This window comes from Arachis stenosperma, chromosome 9, assembly GCF_014773155.1.
Source record: "Arachis stenosperma cultivar V10309 chromosome 9, arast.V10309.gnm1.PFL2, whole genome shotgun sequence".
Classification (NCBI taxonomy): domain Eukaryota; kingdom Viridiplantae; phylum Streptophyta; class Magnoliopsida; order Fabales; family Fabaceae; genus Arachis; species Arachis stenosperma.
The window spans coordinates 35731820-35749536 of record NC_080385.1 but is presented as its reverse complement, the minus strand read 5'-3'; the positions used below and the strand labels follow the sequence as shown (position 1 = coordinate 35749536).

General features: G+C 40.2%; 2 non-coding genes across 2 annotated transcripts; one reads left to right on the top strand and one right to left on the bottom strand.

The window, feature by feature from the left end:
• Positions 1-4821: 4821 nt before the first annotated feature.
• LOC130953637 (small nucleolar RNA R71) lies at positions 4822-4929 on the top strand. The gene has a single exon (XR_009075800.1). It is a non-coding gene; the product is annotated as a small nucleolar RNA R71 (small nucleolar RNA).
• Positions 4930-13903: 8974 nt separating this feature from the next.
• Positions 13904-14011, bottom strand: LOC130952981 (small nucleolar RNA R71). Its single transcript, XR_009075155.1, has one exon. It is a non-coding gene; the product is annotated as a small nucleolar RNA R71 (small nucleolar RNA).
• Between the last annotated feature and the right edge of the window lie 3706 nt (positions 14012-17717).

Below are 17717 nucleotides of genomic sequence, written 5' to 3'. Positions count from 1 at the left end.
ACATACTAAAAACAATGCCAAAAAGCGTATAAATTATCCGCTCATCACAACACCAAACTTAAATTGTTGCTTGTCCCCAAGCAACTGAAAATCAAATAGGATAAAAAGAAGAGAATACACAATGAATTTCAAACATATCTATGAAGATCAGTATTAATTAGATGAGCAGGGCTTTTAGCTTTTTGCCTCTGAACAGTTTTGACATCTCACTTTATCCTTTGAAATTCAGAATGATTGGCTTCTATAGGAACTCAGAATCTAGATAGTGTTATTGATTCTCTTAGTTAAGTATGATGATTCTTGAACACAGCTACTTTATGAGTCTTGGCCGTGGCCCAAAGCACTCTGTTTTCTAGTATTACTACCGGATACATCCATGCCACAGACACATAACTGGGTGAACCTTTTCAGATTGTGACTCACCTTTGCTAGAGTCCCTAATTAGAGGTGTCCAAAGTTCTTAAGCACACTCTTTTTGCTTCGGATCACGACTTTAACCGCTCAGTCTCAAGTTTTCACTTGACACCTTCACGCCACAAGCACATGGTTAGGGACAGCTAGGTTTAGCCGCTTAGGCCAGGATGTTATTCCTGTAGGCCCTCCTATCCACTGATGCTCAAAGCCTTGGATCCTTTTTATTACCCTTGCCTTTTGGTTTAAAGGGCTATTGGCTTTTTCTGCTTGCTCTCTTTTTTTTTTTTTGAATTCACTGCTTTTTCTTGCTTCAAGAATCATTTTTATGATTTTTCGGATCCTCAGTAACATGTCTCCTTTTTCATTATTCTTTCAAGAGCCAACAATTTTAACATTCATGAACAACAAATTCAAAAGACATATGCACTGTTCAAGCATACATTCAGAAAACAAAAGTATTGCCATCACATCAAAATAATTAATCTGTTATAAAATTCGAAATTCATGCAATTCTTCTCTTTTTCAATTAAGAACATTTTTCATTTAAGAAAGGTGATGGATTCATAGGACATTCATAACTTTAAGGCATAGACACTAAGACACCATTGATCATAAGACACAAACATAAATAAAACATAAAGCATAATTTTTGAAAAACAGAAAAATAAAGAACAAGGAGATTAAAGAACGGGTCCACCTTAGTGATGGCGGCTTGTTCTTCCTCTTGAAGATCTTATGGAGTGCTTGAGCTCCTCAATGTCTCTTCCTTGCCTTTGTTGCTCCTCTCTCATGATTCTTTGATCTTCTCTAATTTCATGGAGGAGGATGGAATGTTCTTGGTGCTCCACCCTTAGTTGTCCCATGTTGGAACTCAATTCTCCTAGGGAGGTGTTGATTTGCTCCCAATAGTTTTGTGGAGGAAAGTGCATCCCTTGAGGCATCTCAGGGATTTTATGATGAGGGATCTCCTCATGTCTATGAGTGGGATCTCTTGTTTGCTCCATCCTCTTCTTAGTGATGGGCTTGTCCTCATCACTGAGGATGTCTCCCTCTATGTTAATTCCAACTGAATTACAAAGGTGACAAATGAGATGAGGGAAGGCTAACCTTGCCAAGGTAGAGGACTTGTCCGCCACCTTATAAAGTTCTTGGGATATAACCTCATGAACTTCTACTTCCTCTCCAATCATGATGCTATGAATCCTGATAGCCCGGTCTATAGTAACTTCGGACCGGTTGCTAGTGGGAATGATTGAGCGTTGGATAAACTCCAACCATCCCCTAGCCACGGGCTTGAGGTCGTGCCTTCTCAGTTGAACCGGCTTCCCTCTTGAATCTCTCTTCCATTGAGCGCCCTCTTCACAAATGTCTATGAGGACTTGGTCCAACCTTTGATCAAAGTTGACCCTTCTAGTGTATGGGTGTTCATCTCCTTGCATCATGGGCAAGTTGAATGCCAACCTTACATTTTCCAGACTAAAATCTAAGCATTTCCCCCGAACCAATGTAAGCCAATTCTTTGGGTCCGGGTTCACACTTTGATCATGGTTCTTGGTGATCCATGCACTGGCATAGAACTCTTGAACCATTAAGATTCTGACTTGTTGAATGGAGTTGGTAAGAACTTTCCAACCTCTTTTTTGGATCTCATATCGGATCTCCGGATATTCACTCTTTTTGAGTTTGAAAGGGACCTCGGGGATCACCTTCTTCATGGCTACGACTTCATAGAAGTGGTCTTGATGCACTCTTAAGATGAATCTCTCCATCTCTCATGACTCGGAGGTGGAAGCTTTTGCCTTCTCTTTGCTCTTTCTAGAGGTTTCTCCGGCCTTAGGTGCCATAAATGGTTATGGAAAAACAAAAAGCAATGCTTTTACCACACTAAACTTAGAAGGTTTGCTCGTCCTCGAGCAAAAGAATAAAGAAGATAGTAGAAGAAGAAGAAATAGAGGAGATGGAGGGGGGCTTTGTGTTTCGGCCAAGGGGGAGAAGTAGTGTTTAGGTTGTGTGAAAATGAAGGAGTGAAGAAGGGTTTATATAGGGGTGGAGAGAGGGGTAGGGTTTGGCCATTATGGGTGGGTTTGGGAGGGAAAGTGGTTTGAATTTGAATGGTGAGGTAGGTGGGGTTTTATGAAGGATGGATGTGAGTGGTGAAGAGAATGGTGGGATTTGATAGGTGAGGGGTTTTGAGGAAGAGGTATTGAGGTGATTGGTGAATGGGTGAAGAAGAGAGAGAGTGGTGGGGTAGGTGGGGATCTTGTGGGGTCCACAGATCCTGAGGTGTCAAGGATAGCTCATCCCTGCACCAAGTGGCGTGTAAAATGCCCTTTCTGCCAATCCTGGCGTTAAACGCCGGGCTGTTGCCCTTTTCTGGCATTAAACGCCAGTCTGGTGCCCCTTTCTGGCGTTAAACGCCAGTCTGGTGCCCCTTTCTGGCGTTAAACGCCTAGAATGGTGCCAGACTGGGCGTTAAACGCCCATTTGCTGCCCTTACTGGCGTTTAAACGCCAGCAAGCTTTTCCTCCAGGGTGTGCTATTTTTCTTTCTATTTTTCATTCTGTTTTTGCTTTTTCAATTATTTTTGTGACTTCACATGATCATCAACCTACAGAAAACATAAAATAACAAAGGAAAATAGATAAATATAGCATTGGGTTGCCTCCCAACAAGCGCTTCTTTAATGTCAGTAGCTTGACAGTGGGCTTTCATGGAGCCTCACAGATGTTCAGAGCAATGTTGGAACCTCCCAACACCAAACTTAGAGTTTGAATGTGGGGGTTCAACACCAAACTTATAATTTGGTTGTGGCCTCCCAACACCAAACTTAGAGTTTAACTGTGGGGGCTCTGTTTGACTCTGTTTTGAGAGAAGCTCTTCATGCTTCCTCTCCATGGTTATAGAGGGATATCCTTGAGCCTTAAACACAAAGGATTCTTCATTCACTTGAATGATCAAATCTCCTCTGTCAACATCAATCACAGCCTTTGCTGTGGCTATGAAGGGTCTGCCAAGGATGATGGATTCATCCATGCACTTCCCAGTCTCTAGGACTATGAAATCAGCAGGGATGTAATGGTCTTCAATCTTTACTAGAACATCCTCTACAAGTCCATAAGCTTGTTTTCTTGAATTGTCTACCATCTCTAGTGAGATTCTTGCAGCTTGTACCTCAAAGATCCCTAGCTTCTCCATTACAGAGAGGGGCATGAGGTTTATACTTGACCCTAGGTCACACAGAGCCTTCTCAAAGGTCATGGTGCCTAATGTACAAGGTATTGAGAACTTCCCAAGGTCCTGTCTCTTTTGAGGTAAACTCTCCCTAGTCAAGTCATCCAGTTCTTTGGTGAGCAAAAGGGGTTCATCCTCCCAAGTCTCATTACCAAATAACTTGTCATTTAGCTTCATGATTGCTCCAAGGTACTTAGCAACTTGCTCTTCAGTGATATCTTCGTCCTCTTCAGAGGAAGAATACTCATCAGAGCTCATGAATGGCAGAAGTAAATCCAATGGAATCTCTATGGTCTCAGTGTGAGCCTCGGATTCCCGTGGTTCCTTATTAGGGAACTCATTGGAGGCCAGTGGACGTCCATTGAGGTCTTCCTCAGTGGAGATCACTGTCTCTTTCTCCTCTCCAAATTCGGCCATATTTATGGCCTTACACTCTCCTTTTGGATTCTCTTCTGTATTGCGTGGAAGAGTACTAGAAGGGAGTTCAGTAACTTTCTTACTCAGCTGACCCACTTGTGCCTCCAAGTTTCTAATGGAGGACCTTGTTTCAGTCATGAAACTTTGAGTGGTTTTGATTAGATCAGAGACCATGGTTGCTAAGTCAGAGTGGCTCTGCTTAGAATTCTCCGTCTGTTGCTGAGAAGATGATGGAAAAGGCTTGCCATTGCTAAACCTGTTTCTTCCACCATTATTGTTGTTGAAACCTTTTTAAGGTCTCTGTTGATCCTTCCATGAGAGATTTGGATGATTTCTCCATAAAGGATTATAGGTGTTTCCATAGGGTTCTCCCATGTAATTCACCTCTTCCATTGATGGGTTCTCAGGATTATAAGGTTCTTCTTCAGATGAAACATCCTTAGTACTGCTTGGTGCAGCTTGCATTCCAGACAGACTTTGAGAAATCATATTGACTTGCTGAGTCAATATTTTGTTCTGAGCCAATATGGCATTTAGGGTATCAATCTCAAGAACTCCTTTCTTTTGATTCGTCCCATTGTTCACAGGATTCCTTTCAGAAGTGTACATGAATTGGTTATTTGCAACCATTTCAATGAGTTCTTGAGCTTCTGCAGGCGTCTTCTTCAGATGAAGAGATCCTCCAACAGAGCTGTCCAATGACATCTTGGACAGTTCAGACAGACCATCATAGAAGATACCTATGATACTCCATTCAGAAAGCATGTCAGAAGGACACTTTTTGATCAATTTTTTGTATCTTTCCCAAGCTTCATAGAGGGATTCACCTTCCTTCTGTCTGAAGGTTTGGACTTCCACTCTAAGCTTACTCAATTTTTGAGGTGGAAAGAACTTTGCCAAGAAGGCATTGACTAGATTTTCCCAAGAGTTTAGGCTTTCTTTTGGTTGTGAGTCCAACCATATCCTAGCTCTGTCTCTTACAGCAAAAGGGAATAGCATAAGTCTGTAGACCTCAGGGTCAACTCCATTGGTCTTGACAGTGTCACAGATTTGCAAGAATTCAGCTAAAAACTGATGAGGATCTTCCAATGGAAGTCCATGGAACTTGCAATTCTGTTGCATTAGAGAAACTAATTGAGGCTTAAGCTCAAAGTTGTTTGCTCCAATGGCAGGGATAGAGATGCTTCTCCCATAGAAGTCGGGAGTAGGTGCAGTAAAGTCACCCAGCACCTTCCTTGCATTGTTGGCATTGTTGTTGTTTTCGGCTGCCATGTCTTCTTCTTGTTTGAAGATTTCTGTTAGGTCCTCCACAGAAAGTAGTGCTTTAGCTTTTCTTAGCTTTCGCTTCAAGGTCCTTTCAGGTTCAGGGTCAGCCTCAACAAGAATGCTTTTGTCTTTGTTCCTGCTCATATGAAAGAGAAGAGAACAAGAAAATATAGAATCCTCTATGTCAAAGTATAGAGATTCCTTGAGATGTCAGAGGAAAAGAAGAATAGAAGGAGGAGGTAGAAAGAGAAGAATTCGAACTTATCAAGAGAGATAGAATTCGAATTGTTGATAATAGAGGAGTGTTAGTCCTTAAATAGAGGGATGTGAGAAGAGGGGAAGAATTTTCGAAAATAAATTAAAAAGATTTTAAAAGAAATTTTGAAAATTTGATGAATGATTTTCGAAAATTAAAGTTGGAAAAGATATAAAGTGATTTTTGAAAAAGATTTTTGAAAGTAGAAATCAAAAAGATATGATTGAAAAGTTATGGTTTTAAAAAGATATGACTTGAAAAGATATGATTGAAAAACAATTTAAAAAGATTTGATTTTTAAAATTAGTGACTTGGCTAACAAGAAATTTAAAAGATATGATTCAGACATTAAACCTTTCTCAACAGAAAAGGCAACATACTTGAAATGTTTGAATCAAATCATTAATTGTTAGCAAGTATTTTTGAAAATGGAAAGAAATTGATTTTGAAAATATATGATTGAAAAGATATGATTTGAAAAAGATTTGATTTTGAAAAATTATGAAAACTTGAAAAAAATTTGAATTAAAAACAAAATCTTCCCTCTTGTGCCATCCTGGCGTTAAACGCCCAGAATGGTATCCATTCTGGCGTTTAACGCCCAAAACTCTACCTTTTTGGGCGTTAAACGCCCAGCCAGGTACCCTGGCTGGCGTTTAAACGCCAGTTTTCCTTCTTCACTGGGCGTTTTGAACGCCCAGCTTTTTCTGTGTAATTCCTCTACTGTATGTTTTGAATCTTCAATTCTCTGTATTATTGACTTGAAAAGACACAAATTAAAAAAAATTTGAATTTTTAACGATGATGAATAATCAAAATGAAACTAAGATCAAATAAACAATACATGCAAGACACCGAACTTAGAAGTTTGTATACTATTGACACTAACAAATTGAGAATGCATATGAGAAACAACAAAACACTCAAGACAAGAGAATTTAAAGATCAGAGCAAGGAAATCATCAAGAACAACTTGAAGATCAATGAAGAACATAATGCATGTAATTTTCGAAAATTAGAAGAATAAAGACATGCAATTGACACCAAACTTAAAATTAGACACTAGACTCAAACAAGAAACATAAAAATATTTTTTGATTTTAAGATTTTATAATTTTTTTTTTGGATTTTTCGAAACTTATATGGAAAAGAAAATAAAGAGGATCAAAACTTTTAATAAGAATTCCAGGAATCATGCAATGTTAGTCTAAAGCTTCAGTCTAAAAAGGATTAGACATGTCTGGCCAAGCTTCAGCAGGACATTACATTCAATAGCTAAATTGATGAGAATCAATCAGCTTTTGTGATGATAAGAACATCACCTTGAAACTCTAGAATTCATTCTTAAAAATTCTGAAGAAAAGATACCTAATCTAAGCAACAAGATGAACCGTCAGTTGTCCAAACTCGAACAATCCCCGGCAACGGCGCCAAAAACTTGGTGCACGAAATTGTGATCATCAATGGTGCCATCAACATGGTACGCTCAATTGCAATCTCAACTCTTTATCACAACTTCGCACAACTAACCAGCAAGTGCACTGGGTCGTCCAAGTAATAAACCTTACGCGAGTAAGGGTCAATCCCACGGAGATTGTTGGTATGAAGCAAGCTATGGTCATCTTGTAAATCTCAGTCAGGCGGATTCAAATGGTTATGGAGGATTGATAATTAAAAGATGAATAAAACATAAAATAAAGATAGAGATACTTATGTAATTCAAATGGTGAGAATTTCAGATAAGCGTATGGAGATGCTTTGTCCCTTCCGACTCTCTGCTTTCCTACTGTCTTCATCCAATCCTTCTTACTCCTTTCCATGGCAAGCTGTATGTTGGGCATCACCGTTGTCAATGGCTACAGTCCCGTCCTCTCAGTGAAAATGTTCAACGCGCTCTGTCACAGCACGGCTATTCATCTGTCGGTTCTCGATCATGTCGGAATAGAATCCAGTGATTCTTTTGCGTCTGTCACTAACGCCCCACAATCACGAGTTTGAAGCTCATCACAGTCATTCAATCCTTGAATCCTACTCGGAATACCACAGACAAGGTTTAGACTTTCCAGATTCTCAAGAATGCCGCCATCAATTCTAGCTTATACCACGAAGATTCTGATTAAGGAATCCAAGAGATAAACATTCAAGCCTTGTTTGCATGTAGAACGGAAGTGGTTGTCAGGCACGCGTTCATAAGTGAGAATGATGATGAGCGTCACATAATCATCACATTCATCATGTTCTTGGGTGCAAATGAATATCTTAGAACAAGAATAAGATGAATTGAATGGAAAATAGTAGTAATTGCATTGATACTCGAGGTATAGCAGAGCTCCACACCTTAATCTATGGTGTGTAGAAACTCCACCGTTGAAAATACATAAGTGATAATGGTGATCATTGGCTTCGGCCCCAGAGAGGAAACCAGAAGAACCAAGATGAAAATACAATAGCAAAAGGTCCTATTTATAGAGAACTAGTAGATTAGGGTTTACAGAAATGAGTAAATGACATAAAAATCCACTTTCGGGCCCACTTGGTGTGTGCTTGGGCTGAGCATTGAAGCTTCCATGTGTAGAGACTCTTCTTGGAGTTAAACGCCAGCTTTTGTGCCAGTTTGGGCGTTTAACTCCCACTTCTATGCCAGTTCCGGCGTTAAACGCCGGGAATTCTTGAGCTGATTTGGAACGCCGGTTTGAGCCATCAAATCTCGGGCAAAGTATGGACTATTATATATTGCTGGAAAGCCCAGGATGTCTACTTTCCAACGCAATTGAGAGCGCGCCAATTTGGGCTTCTGTAGCTCCAAAAAATCCACTTCGAATGCAGGGAGGTCAGAATCCAATAGCATCTGCAGTCCTTTTTCAGCCTCTGAATCAGATTTTTGCTTAGGTCCCTCAATTTCAGCCAGAAAATACCTGAAATCACAGAAAAACACACAAACTCATAGTAAAGTCCAGAAAAGTGAATTTCAAATAAAAACTAATAAAAATATAATAAAAACTAACTAAAATATACTAAAAACATACTAAAAATAATGCCAAAAAGCGTATAAATTATCCGCTCATCATGGACCAATTAATTTGATTCATCAAGTCATAGTCAACTCCTATGGAAAGACTAGCTTTAGAGGGATCCAAATCAACCAGCAAACTTCAAATATTAATCAACTGCTGAGTTTGATAACTCAAGTGTCACCAATTACTCAACCAAAGCCAAAAGGGAAAAATTCAAATTATTTATATAACAAATAAAAGAAAGCAATCATAAGTCTGAAATACCTCAATGTGTATTAATTAAGAAAATCAATCCAAACATAAAGAGTTCATAAACCAAATTGAGAAAATAAGTAAAAGGAATATTGAACCTGAAAATTGAGAGGAAGAAATCCTAATTTCTTTAAGAGGAATCCTAATCCTAAATCCTAAGAGAAAGGAGAGAACTTCTCTCTCTAAAAACTACATCTAAATTATGAAAAGTGTGACTTATGAATGAATGTATGTTCTCTGAAGTATGGATGCATTCCCCCACTTTATAACCTCTAATCTGTGTTTTCTGGACCAAGAATTGGGTCAAAAACAGCCCAAAATCGCTGCTGGTTCGTACAGGTCGCGGCAAAGTGACGCGGAGGCATCGTCCACGCGTTTGCGTGGATTGAAATTCGCAGATGCAACGTGTGCGCATCATCCACGCGTCCGCGTTGCCTAACTTCGGGGAAGCTATGGCAAATTATATACCGGATGTTAGCTTTCCAACACAACTGGAACCGCGTCACTTGGATCTCTGTAGCTCAAGTTATGATCGTTTGAGTGCGAAGAGGTCAGGCTGGACAGCTTAACAATTTCTTCAAGTTCTTGTATTCCTTCCACTTTTACATGCTTCCTTTCCATCCTCTAAATCATCCCTATCCTATAAACTCTGAAATTACTTAACACACATATCAGGCATCGAATGGTAATAAGAGAGGATTAAACATAGCAAAATTAAGACCAAAGAAGCATATTTTCAATCATAGCACAGAATCAGGAAGGAAAATGTAAAACATACAAATCATATGAATAAGTGTATGAAAGATTGATAAAAACCACTCAATTAACCACAATATAAATCATAAAATAGTGGTTTATCACTCTCCTTTATCTTGATGTTAGATTTGTTTGCCTTTCCGTACCTTAGAGAAGTGTTTTGACTTTTACCTTTATATATTTGTAGAGAATAAGAAGTCTAATCTCGATAGGTACATACTCACAAAAACACCAATAGGTAATGAGCTGGTTACACCATATAACAGCCAATTATACTATTGATGAGCGGATAATTTGTATACTTTTTGGCATTGTTTTTAGTAAGTTTTTGATATAATATAGTTAGTTTTTAGTATATTTTTATTAGTTTTTAATTAAAATTCACTTTTCTGGACTTTACTATGAGTTTGTGTGTTTTTCTGTGATTTCAGGTATTTTCTGGCTGAAATTGAGGGACCTGAGCAAAAATCTGATCCTGAGACCAAAAAGGACTGCAGATGCTGTTGGATTCTGACCTCCCTGCATTCGAAGCGGATTTTCTGGAGCTACAGAAGCCCAATTGGCGCGCTCTCAACGGCGTTGGAAAGTAGACATCCTGGGCTTTCCAGCAATATATAATAGTCCATACTTTGCCCAAGATTTGATGGCCCAAACCGGCGTTCAAAGTCACCTCAAGGAATCCCAGCGTTAAACGCTGGAACTGGCACCCAAATGGGAGTTAAACGCCCAAACTGGCACCAAAGCTGGCGTTTAACTCCAAGAAGAGTCTCTACACGAAATTGCTTCATTGCTCAGCCCAAGCACACACCAAGTGGGCCCGGAAGAGGATTTTTATGTCATTTACTCATTTCTGTACACCCTAGGCTACTAGTTTCTTATAAGTAGGACCTTTTACTATTGTATAGAAATCTTTTGATCACTTTTAGATCTCTAGATCATCTTTGGACATTCTAGTTCTTAGATCATTGGGAGGCTGGCCATTCGGCCATGCCTAGACCTTATGCTTATGTATTTTCAACGGTGGAGTTTCTACACACCATAGATTAAGGTGTGGAGCTCTGCTGTACCTCGAGTATTAATGCAATTACTATTGTTCTTTCATTCAAATTCCGCTTGTTCTTTATCCAAGATATCACTTGTTCTTCAACATGATGAAGGTGATGATTGACGCCCATCACCATTCTCACTCATGAACAAAGTGACTGACAACCACTCTTGTTCTACAAGCATTTGAGGCTTGGTGAATATCTCTTGGATTCCTGATTGCACGATGCATGGTTGATCGCCTGACAACCGAGTGCTCGCCTGACAAACGAGCCAACCATTCCGTGAGATCAGAGTCTTCGTGGTATAGGCAAGAACTGATGGCAGCATTCAAGAGAATCTGGAAGGTCTAACCTTGTCTGTGGTATTCTGAGTAGGATTCAATGATTGAATGACTGTGACGTGCTTCAAACCTGTAACCTACTGGGCGTTAGTGACAGACGCAAAAGAGTTATTCTATTCCGGTAGGGGAGGGAACCACACCGGTGATTGGCAGCACTGTGACAGAGTGTGTGCATTAGCTTTCACTGCGAGGATGGGAGGTAGCTGCTGACAACAGTGAGACCCTATACGAGCTTGCCATGGAAAGGAGTAAGAAGGGTTGGATGAAGACAGTAGGAAAGCAGAGAGACGGAAGGGAAGGCATCTTCATGCGCTTATCTGAAGTTCCTACCAATGAATTACATAAGTATCACTATCTTTATCTTTTATGTTATTTTCGTTCATCACCATATATATCTGAGTTTGCCTGACTAAGATTTACAAGATGACCATAGCTTGCTTCAATACTAACAATCTCCGTGGGATCGACCCTTACTCACGTAAGGTTTATTACTTGGACGACCCAGTGCACTTGCTGGTTAGTTGTGCGAAGTTGTGTAATGCCATGGTATTGAGTGCACCAAGTTTTTGGAGCCATTACCAGGGATTATGAGAGTTGTGAAAAAGTATAGTTCACAATTTCGCGCACCAAGTTTTTGGCGCCGTTGCCGGGGATTGTTCTAGTTTTGAGCAAGCCTTTGGTAACATCAGTGCCAAGATCCGGCAACAACATCAAATTTTTGGTGTTATTGCCCGGGATTGTTCTAGGCTGGACAACTGACGGTTCATCTTGTTGCTTAGATTAGGTATTTTTTTTCGAAATTCTTGAAGATGAATTCTAGAGTTTCATGATGATTTGTTGAAATCTGGCTGGCTGAGAAGCCATGTCTAATCTGATTGGACCGAGGTTTCAACTTATCACCACAAGAGCTTGTTGATTTCGTATCAATCTTGCTTTTGGAGCAGTGATTTGCTAAGGCTTGGCTGACCTTTGGTCATGTCTAGTGTTTTGGACCGAAGCTTTCTTTGGAAGCTTGGCTGGCTGTGAAGCCATGTCTAATTCCTGGACCGGAGTCTTAGACTAGCATTGCACTGATTCCTGGAATTCTCATTAAGAATTTTGATACCTTCTTTTTCCACTTAATTTTCGAAAAACACAAAAAAAAATTAAAAAATGAAAAAATCATAAAATTCAAAAATATTTCTTGTTTGAGTCTAGTGTCTCATCCTAAGTTTGGTGTCAACTGCATGCATTCATATGTCTTAGTGATCTTCAAGATGTTCTTGATGATTCACTTGCTCTGATCTTTGAATTCTATTGACTTGAGTATTTTGTGTGTCTCATATGCATTTTCAGTTCATTAGTGTCAGTAGTATACAAACTGCTAAGTTTGGTGTCTTGCATGCATTGTTATTTGATTCTTGTTGCATTTTAATTATTAAAAATCCAAAAATATTTTTAATTTGTGTCTTTTCAAGTCAATGATACAAGGGATTGAAGATTCAGAACACACTGCAGAGGAATTATACAGAAAAAGCTGAGCATTCAAAAATGCCCAGTGAAGAAGGCAGACTGGCGTTTAAACGCCAGCCAGGGCACCTGGTTGGGCGTTTAATGCCCAAAGAGGTAGCATTTTGGGCGTTAAACGCCAGAATGTATACCATTCTGGGCGTTTAACGCCAGGATGGTGCTAGGGGGAAGATTTTGTTTTCAAATCAATTTTTTCAAGTTTTCAAAATCAAATCTTTTTCAAATCAAATCTTTTCACTCAAATGTTTTCAAAATTAATTTCTTTCCTTTCAAAGATACTTACTAACAATTAATGATTTGATTGAACATTTTTTTTTTTGCCTTTTCTGTTAAGGAAGGTTTTATGTTTGAATCATATCTTTTCTTGTTAGGCAAGTCACTAATTTTCCAAATCAAATCTTTTAAAATAATTTTCAAAACATATCTTTTAAAATGGTTTTCAAATCATATCTTCTCAATCACATCTTTTAAGACAATAACCTTTCAATCATACTTTTTTTTTATCATATCTTTTTCAAATTAGTTTTCAATCAAATCTTTTTAGTTTCTAATTTCAAAATCTTTTTCAAAAATCACTTGATTTCTCTTCCACTTTCAATTTTCGAAAATTATCAATCAAATTTTCAAAATGTTTTCAAAATCTTTTAATTGAATTTTCGAAAATCCTCTTCCCTCCTTCTCACATCCTTCTATTTATGGAGTACCACTCCTTCTAAATGCACAATTCGAACCTTATCTAATTAAAGTTCGAATTCTTCTTCCCCTTCTTCTTTCTATTTCTCTTTTCCTCTGACATTTCAAGGAATCTCTATACTGTGACATAGAGGATTCCACATTTTCTTTTTCTCTTCTCTTTCATATGAGCAGGAGCAGAGACAAAGGCATTCTTGTTGAAGCTGATCCTGAACCCGAAAGGACCTTGAAGAGAAAGCTAAGAGAAGCCAAGCACAACTCTCTTTAGAGGACCTGACCGAATTCTTCAAAGAAGAAGAACCCATGGCAGCCGAAAACAACAACAATGCCAACAATGCAAGGAAGGTGCTGGGTGACTTTACTGCACCTACTCCCGACTTCTATGGGAGAAGCATCTCTATCCCTGCCATTGGAGCAAACAACTTTGAGCTTAAGCCTCAATTAGTTTCTCTAATGCAACAGAATTGCAAGTTCCATGGACTTCCAATGGAAGATCCTCATCAGTTTTTAGCTGAATTCTTGCAAATCTGTGACACAGTCAAGACTAATGGGGTTAACCCTGAGGTCTATAGACTGATGCTATTCCCTTTTGCTGTAAGAGACAGAGCTAGAATATGGTTAGATTCTCAACCTAAAGAAAGCCTGGACTCTTGGGAAAAGCTAGTCAATGCCTTCTTGGCAAAGTTCTTTCCACCACAAAGATGGAGTAAGCTTAGAGTGGAAGTCCAAACCTTCAGACAGAAGGATGGAGAATCCCTCTATGAAGCTTGGGAAAGATACAAACAATTAATCAGAAGATGTCCTTCAGACATGCTTTCTGAATGGAACATCATAGGTATTTTCTATGATGGTCTCTCTGAACTATCTAAGATGTCCTTGGATAGCTCTGCTGGAGGATCTCTTCATCTGAAGAAGACGCCTGCAGAAGCTCAAGAATTGATTGAAATGGTTGCAAATAACCAATTCATGTACACTTCTGAAAGGAATCCTGTGAACAATGGGACTAGTCAGAAGAAAGGAGTTCTTGAGATTGACACTCTGAATGCCATATTGGCTCAGAACAAGATATTGACTCAACAAGTCAATTTGATTTCTCAAAGTCTGTCTGGAATGCAAAATGCACCAAACAGTACTAAGGATGCTTCATCTGAGGAAGAAGCTTATGATCCTGAGAACCCTTCCATGGAAGAGGTGAATTACCTAGGAGAACCCTATGGAAACACCTATAATTCTTCATGGAGGAATCACCCAAATCTCTCATGGAAGAATCAAGAGAGACCTCAACAAGGTTTCAATAACAATAATGGTGGAAGAAACAGGTTTAGCAATAGCAAGCCTTTTCCATCATCTTCTCAGCAACAGACAGAGAGTTCTAAGCAGAATAATTCTGACTTAGCAACAATGGTCTCTGATCTAATAAAGACCACTCAAAGTTTCATGAATGAAACAAGGTCCTCCATCAGAAATTTGGAAGGACAAGTGGGTCAGCTGAGCAAGAAAGTTACTGAACTCCCTCCTAGTACTCTCCCAAGTAATACAGAAGAAAATCCAAAAGGAGAGTGCAAAGCCATAACCATGGCCGAATGTGGAGAGGAAAGAGAGGAGGAGGACGCCACTGAGGAAGACCTCAGTGGGCGTGTACCAATCTCCTCTGAGTTCCAATGGGAATCTGAGGCTCAAAATGAGACCATAGAGATTCCATTGGACTTACTTCTGCCATTCATGAGCTCTGATGAGTATTCTTCCTCTGAAGAGGATGAGTATGTCACTGAAGAGCAAGTTGCTAAATACCTTGGAGCAATCATGAAGCTAAATGACAAGTTATTTGGAATGAGACTTGGGAGGATGAACCTCCCTTGCTCACCAAAGAACTGGATGACTTGTCTAGGCAGAAACTGCCTCAAAAGAGGCAGGATCCTGGGAAGTTTTCTATACCTTGCACCATAGGCACCATGACCTTCAAGAAGGCCTTGTGTGACTTAGGGTCAAGTGTGAACCTCATGCCCCTCTCTGTAATGGAGAAATTAGGGATCTTAGAGGTGCAAGCTGCAAGAATCTCATTAGAGATGGCAGACAACTCAAGAAACAAGCTCATGGACTTGTAGAGAATGTTTTGGTGAAGATAGAAGACCATTACATCCCTACTGATTTCATAGTCCTAGAGACTGGGAAGTGCATGGATGAATCCATCATCCTTGGCAGACCCTTCCTAGCCACAGCAAAGGCTGTGATTGATGTTGATAGAGGAGAGTTGATCATTCAAGTGAATGGACAATCCTTGGTGTTTAAGGCCCAAGGACATCCCTCTATCATCATGGAGAGGAAGCATGAAGAGCTTCTCTCAAGACAGAGCCAAGCAGAGCCCCCACAGTCAAACTCTAAGTTTGGTGTTGGGAGGCTACAACCAAACTCTAAGTTTGGTGTTGAAACCCCACATTCAAACTCTAAGTTTGGTGTTGGGAGGTTTCAACACGGTTCTGAGCATTTCTGAGGCTCCATGAGAGTCCTCTGTCAAGCTAATGACATTAAAGAAGCGCTTGTTGGGAGGCAACCCAATGTTTTATAATTAATTATTTTCTTTTGTTATTTTATCTTTTTTGTAGGTTGATGATCATAAGAAGTCACAAAAACAATGAAAAAAGCAAAACAGAATGAAAACAGGAAGAAAAACAGCACACCCTGGAGGAGAAGAAACTGGCGTTCAAACGCCAGTAATGCTAGCTGTTGGGCGTTTAACGCCCAGTCTGGCACCATTCTGGGCGTTTAACGCCAGAAAGGGGCACCAGACTGGCGTTAAACGCCAGTAAAGGGCAAGAACCTGGCGTTAAACGCCAGGAATGGGCACCAGCCCGGCGTTTAACGCCAGAAATGGCTTAAAACGTGATTTTGAGCAACATTTGGTGCAGGGATGACTTTTCCTTGACACTACAGGATCTGTGGACCCCACAGGACCCTACCATCACTCTCTCTCTTCTTCCCCCATTCACCAATCACCTCAACACCTCTTCCCCAAAAACCTCTCACCTATCAAATCCATCTTTCTCTTCACCACTCACATCCATCCTTCATAAAACCCCACCAACCTCACCCTTCAAATTCAAACCACTTTCCCTCCCAAACCCACCCATAATGGCCGAACCTTTACCCCCCTCTCTCCTATAAATACCCTTCTTCAACTCTTCATTTTCACACAACCTAAACACCCTTTCTTCCCCCTTCTTGGCCGAATACACCACCATCTCCCTCTTCCTCATTTCTTCTTCTTCTACTCTCTTCTTTCTTCTTTTGCTCGAGGACGAGCAAACATTTAAGTTTGGTGTGGTAAAAGCATTGCTTTTTGTTTTTCCATAACCATTTATGGCATCCAAGGCCGGAGAAACCTCTAAAAAGAGGAAAGGGAAGGCAAAAGCTTCCACCTCCGAGTCATGGGAGATGGATAGATTCCTCTCAAGGGTGCATCAAGACCACTTCTATGAAGTTGTGGCCTTGAAGAAGGTGATCTCCGAGGTCCCCTTTTCACTCAAAAAGGGTGAATATCCGGAGATCCGCCATGAGATCCGAAGAAGAGGTTGGGAAGTTCTTACCAACCCCATTCAACAAGTCGGAATCTTGATGGTTCAAGAGTTCTATGCCAATGCATGGATCACAAAGAACCATGACCAAAGTGTGAACCCGAATCCGAAGAATTATCTCACTATGGTTCGGGGGAAATACTTGGATTTTAGTTCGGAGAGTGTGAGGGTGGCGTTCAACTTGCCTATGATGCAAGGAGATGAGCATCCTTACACTAGAAGGGTCAACTTTGATCAAAGGTTGGACCAAGTCCTCACAATCATATGTGAAGAGGGCGCACAATGGAAGCAAGATTCAAGAGGAAAGCCGGTCCAATTGAGAAGGCATGACCTCAAGCCCGTGGCTAGAGGATGGTTAGAGTTCATACAACGCTCAATCATCCCCACTAGCAACCGGTCCGAAGTTACCATAGACCGGGCCATCATGATCCATAGTATCATGATTGGAGAAGAAATAGAGGTTCATGAGGTTATAGCCCAAGAACTCTATAAGGTGGCGGACAAGACCTCCACCTTGGCAAGGTTAGCCTTTCCTCATCTCATTTGTCACCTCTGTTATTCAGTTGGAGTTGACATAGAGGGAGACATTCCCATTGATGAGGACAAGCCCATCACCAAGAAAAGGATGGAGTACACAAGAGATCTCACTCATCATGAGATCCCTGAGATTCCTCAAGGGATGAATTTTCCTCCACAAAACTATTGGGAGCAACTAAACACCTCCCTAGGAGAACTAAGTTCCAACATGGGACAACTGAGGGTGGAGCATCAAGAACACTCCATCATCCTTCATGAAATTAGAGAAGATCAAAGAATCATGAGGGAGGAGCAACAAAGACAAGGAAGAGACATTGAGGAGCTCAGCACTCCATAGGATCTTCAAGAGCAAGAAAGAGCCGCCATCACTAAGGTGGACCCGTTCTTTGATTTCCTTGTTATTGTTCTTCTGT